We start from the raw sequence: 6,000 nt of genomic DNA, 5'->3' as shown, positions 1-6,000 counted from the left end.
AGCATTTTCCTGAGGAGGTTTTTGACTTCCCTTAAGGGGGCAGAGATGGGTGAGTCCTCTGTCATTGCATTATTCACACAAGAGTTATAGGATAAGGTACAGCTGGTGCAATAACATTGTCCAGAGCAGACCCTTAGAGAATTAGAGCTTGTAGGGTCCCCTGATCCAGTGCCCTCCCTCAGATGGGTGCATAATTAAATTACTGATGTTATTTATTCACTTCTTGGTATAAAACTTCTATAGCCCTCTAGAGTTACCGTTTTATAACTCTTCTGGCAAGCAGTGTTCAACTCATCCTCCAATGGAAACCCTCCTGCTTGGGTGTCACTCATCCACCTCACGTTCTTGTGTTGTTTGGCAAGTGGTATATTGTTTAGTTTTCCAGTGTTAAACCTTACATTCCCCTTTGAGATAAAGGAATTATAGGGATTTTTTTGGTTATTTGAATTTAAAAAAAACACTAAAATATGCCAGAAGTTTCTCAGTAATCACATTTTAAATATAGACTGCCCCGCAAGAGGTGATCAGTTATGTGAAGCACTTCAATTCATGAGACATTTATTGAGGACCTAAGTCACCTTCCACATGCATAACCTCAGAGAAGTTATCTAATCATTTTATGCTTTGGTCTTCTCATCTGTAAATTGAGGATGACAAGAATAACTATAAGATTATTGTGATGATTAAATGAGAGTGCGTGGAAAGTCATTATTATTAATAGTGTAAAAGATTATATTAAGCAAACCTTGTGGAATTAATCTGGAACATGATAGAACACCCAAAGAATCTGTTAAAGAAAATGAAGATACCGAGATGACTGAACACTGGGACCTGCCCTCAATATGCTTTGGGTCTAATAAAAAAAAAACCCATATGTTCTTCTTTATTGCTGCAATCTTGGCACTTAAAATCTGTGCTTCACCCTTATAGTGAGTGGCCAATAAGTATGTATTGATAAAATGAATATGTGAACATAAACATGAGCAGATGAAAGGGAAAATATGAATGAGGGGTATTAAGGACCATTTCATGGAGAAGCCACATTTGATCTGGGTCTGGAAAAAATGGATGTGATTTTGCTAGACAGCAGAGAAACTAAAAGATGTTCAAGCAACTTGCTGAAACAGTGCTTCCTAATCTTTTTTGGGTCAGAGTAAATAAAGTAAATGATAATATTCATACAGGACACTGGCCAAAAGCAATTGACCAGTGGTTCCAGTCATTACTGAGCAAACTTGACTATTTTGAAGGCTGAAAGAATCAATATTTGGGGTATGCAGATAATCTGCTTGCATCTTCCCATGGGATGTAATCCCCAAAAAAGGAAGAGCACTGTACATCTTGGTCAACTTTATCTTCCCTATCCCTCGTATAGTATCTAGTACACATCAGTCACACAAGAGCAAAGGGGAAAACTTGCTAAAAAGCTTGGAGTTGTTTTGTAAAAGGCAAAGTTGGAGCTACTGTACAAAATTCATAAGAAAATATAAGAGTCTAAAAAGACAGAGTCAGATCTAGGAGGCTTTTGAGTGCTGCACCCAATTGGCCTTTATGTAGTAGGTTATGGGATCCAGCAAAGATTTTGTATCATTTATAATGAGGAAGATTATTTTGGGAGCTGTGTGATAGAGTGTAAAAACATTGTGAGAAGAAAGTCAAGAACGTAGCTATTTCAATAGTCTGGTTGGCAGACAATGAGCCACTAATGTAGAGCAGAGGAAATTCAGAAAAAGAAAAAAAAAGGAGATGAATTTAACATGCCTTCAGAAATACATTTTGAGGGACATTACTGGATTGGATAAAAAAAGGCAAGAGTTATATTATCACTAATTGGCAATTTCATCTGAGAAAGCATATTTTACTCTTTGTGACTATTTCCTCTTTTGCAGAATGAGAAACTTGAATCATTCCTTCAGTCTCCTTCATCTTGAATATTTTAGGATTCCCTAAAACTTATCAAACTCCTAATGTATTAGCAAGGCCTCATCCCCACTCTTCCTCTAGTGTCTGGTGACAGTTCAACTTTATACTTTGGACTCCGTTTCTTGAAAAGATTGACATTCCATGAGAGTACATCATATAAGTCCTTAGGGTACAAAGAATAGTCTTGCCCTAAAGCATCTGAGGGAACTGGGAATTTCTGAATTTCCTCACTCTATATTCTCTTATTCATTTATTCCTCTAGGGAGAAAGCTAAAATAGACTGTTTTCTTCTGGGTAAATCGTATCTTATTCCCCATTATTAATCCAAGACAGGTATATAATAACTGTTGAAAAAGATAACGTATGAATGAATGAGTAAGTAAATGTAGTGATGATGAGGAGACATCCCTTGGATTATACCTTATTGGCCACTGGGAAATCATAGTTAGATGTCTTATGACTGGAGACTGACAGCCTTGTCTTTTTTTTTTTTTTTTTAATCTTTCTTCAAGAACTCTTGAGAATCTAAATGATTTTCTTAACCTTTGTTCTCCTATCACTATTGCTGTTATTTGGCACTCAGCCTTTCCCACTCACAAGTGGTTACCTGTCTAAGCTCATCTGAGGGCTGGGGAATCAAGTGTGCTATCCTTTTCTCCTAGGATGAGAACACCCACCGTTATGTGTGCAAAAAAATTCCATCTGTGGCACCAACTCAGATATTCTAGCATAGAGACCTAGAATGAGTTAACAAGCACCAACACATTTGCTAAGCTCAAAAGAATACTCTATTATTGTGTGGCAATTGGTAAAGAACTTATTAATTAAGGATATAAGATAGAGAGAAATCTCCCAGGAGGCAAAAAGCCATTACAAAGACATTGTGGAACCAATCTAGCAGTTAATGGAATACTCAGAGGTCCTTAAAAAAAAAAAAGAGGGGTCACTTTTAAAAAGAATAGGTATTATCAGATTAGTGATATTAAAGTTTGGGGAGAAACTTAACAAAAGACAGGTAAGATCTAAAACAAAACAAAACAAAATCTTACCAGCATTTGTTTTACTACAATCCAGTCTATTGTAACATCTGTAAGTCCCAAACATATACCCACACCACCACAAAACATAAAAGTAAATTGAGATGGAAATCGAAATCAAACTACTGTTGCAAATGAGAATTAATAGTACATTTGCTTTTGTTCTGAGATGGGGCATCTGAAGAAAAATAAATAACTCATTTCAAATGCCTGTGAGTTGTTTGTTTAAGAGATAACTATCAAATTAACAAGAAATGCCAGTCTCTCCCTCTGTTTCCCTTCTTAAATTGTATGTTTCTCTCTCTGTGGATTAGCTCATGATATTAGAACAATATTGTGTTTCAGAGAGGGATTTGGTGAGATGAACCACATAGTAAGGATTACCCAGGAATTGTTTCTCTGGAGTGGAGATGGGAAATCTTATATATCTATTCTATTAATTGATCTTCAAAAAGACCTGATGGCACCAGCCTTCTGAGGAGGCACTCACAGGGGCCAGCTCATGCAATTCTTTGCAACATACAATGTCACAAAGTGCTTGGTCATGGGACCCTAATAACTCAGTGTGTTGAGCCCCACTGAACCTTTCACCGCTGATGCAAAACCAGACCTGAGAAATATCTTCATCAGCGGAATAGTACATATGTGAACAGCAAGGGAATGAAAAAAATCAGAGACATTAGCTTCTGTGGAATTTGAATCTAACCTAGCCAAGCCTTCTCTACATAAGTTGTATAAGTTGCAACTTGCAATTATTCCACATTTTTGAAGGGTAGAGGGAAATGCATTTAAATTTTTCAACAGTAGATGGTTAAGGGTAAAGAGAACCAGACATGGAATCCAAAGGTCTGGTTTTGAGTACATATCAGCAACTGGCTAGCTCTGCTGTGAGATATCATTCACACTTTCGGAGCTTCCTCTAGCCACATCTCTAAAAGTGAGTAAAATTATACTTGCTCGGCTGCCTGCCTCATGAGATTTAAAGATCATATGAGACAAGGTATACCACGGCTCTGTATGACCTGTGAAGATCGTAAAGCTGATAATGATGATGATGGTGAGTTTTTAGCTCAAAGCAATTACCTAGTCTGTCTTAAAAGAAAAATGTGATAATAATGGTAGAAAAAATTATTTTTTAAGAAAGAAGTTCTATGGGAATGTAAACATGTACCATATTAAAAATAATTCAATAGTGCCATTAAGTATCAATAAATACAATATGATTTGCCTCTGATTTCTAGGGAAAAAAATTCCAGAATCATGATAATATGAGTTCATATACAAACAGGGATGTTTTGCCAAAAAATAGCCATTCACTGCAATCGCAGACCTTCACAGAGAGATTCTAGCACTTTCTAGGCCCACTTCATCTGACAAGGTTCTATGACATGGTAACCTATCCTGGAATTCAATGTCTTTTTCAACTTTCTTATTCTCCATGTAGAATTTTTTATATCATTCTACTAGATGAAAGAAATAGAAGAGAAATGGGGAATAGGAATTGAATAACTTGGGTTTCTTTCATGCAATTTACGTGGCAAATATTTCCAAAAAAAAAAATCTCATAAACTTGTACATACCTTTTTCATCTTTGTCCTATCTCCAAATATAGTTAGATGTTTCTTTTACTTTTCTTTCCAGTTTCATGAGCTTTACCCGTTGCTGGTCTCCCTAGACCTATTTTTATGAACTTGAGGTTTTAGATCTGAGTTCATCAGGGAGTTCTTTCTGTATTTAGTTAAGTTGTTCTCTATAGATTTGCCTCCCAACATTTTCTTATTACTGTTTTTGATTGCTATGCCATAATTTTTTTCTTAGTGTCTTCCAGCTACCTTGAGTTTCTTTTAAGATATCTTTTTGAGTCTTCATTCACAGAATTATTTGGTGTTTAAGAACTTGGCTTATAGAATTCTTGCGTATGCTTGAGACTTTCTTCTTTGATACTAAAAAAATACATAGTAGTTCCCAATATTTTCACTACCATTTTACCTTGTTTTCACTACTTTAAAATTTTTTATTCCTATTTCCTGAAACATTCTTCTCTGTCCTTTACATGACAGTCTCCTTCTCAGTTTAGGTCTCAGTTTAAATGTCATCTCTTCAGAGAAACCCTCAAGTATTACAATAGTCCTCCATGTATACACAAACACAGACACACACATACACGCATGCACACATTTTAGCTCATCAGCCTATTTGTTGCTTTCATGATATTTTGCATGACTGGTACTACTGTGCTGAATGACTTGCTTCTCTTTGTTCTCTTCCCACTTCAATATTACCCTCAGCTATGAGCTGGACTTTGTCAATCCTGTTCACTGAAGTTTCCCAGTTCCTGACATAGGATCTGTCACACAATAAATATGTGTTGGAGGGATGAATGGTGTATTTCTGCATTATTATACAAATTCTAAGCAGGTAGGGTCTAAATACATTCATTGAGTGAAATGCACCCAAAGTAAGAATGATTTTTAAAGCAAGAATAGAGTTAAGAGAGTATTTCTCCAAGAATTTCCATTTTTTAATATTTATTTTTTTAGTCGTAGTTGGACACAATACCTTTATTTCACTTATATATTTTTATGTGGTGCTGAGGATGAAACCCAGGATCTTGCATGTATGAGGCAAGCACTCTACCACTGAGCCACAACCCCAGTCCCAAGAATTTTCATTTTATAGGTAAAATAATTTATTCATAGATCTTTTTTCTTTTTATTTCCTTTTTATTTTCCTTTAATGAGTGATGAAGTCTAGAGTGGAATTCATTCCTTTTGACCTCCAGATAAATAAGTATTAACTAAAGGTCCTCTTCCCACTGCTACTAATCACCTTAGTTATCCAACTTCCCCATCATTTCCCCCTTTAAGCTCTTCACTCCAGCCAACAAAATCAACAACACATAGCTTGTTTTCTTAAGAAGAGCAATAGTAAATCCTGGCTGTCCCCAGTGCACTAAACAAAGCCACTCTATGAACCCCTAATCACAGAAGTCCTGCTCAAAAGATCTTGCCTTTTGAAGTTTTGCTTGAGTAATCACAAT

The sequence above is a fragment of the Callospermophilus lateralis genome, chromosome 13 (genome assembly GCF_048772815.1).
Source record: "Callospermophilus lateralis isolate mCalLat2 chromosome 13, mCalLat2.hap1, whole genome shotgun sequence".
Lineage (NCBI taxonomy): Eukaryota > Metazoa > Chordata > Mammalia > Rodentia > Sciuridae > Callospermophilus > Callospermophilus lateralis.
The sequence above is the reverse complement of the archived record's forward strand: the minus strand, read 5'-3'. Positions refer to the sequence as shown.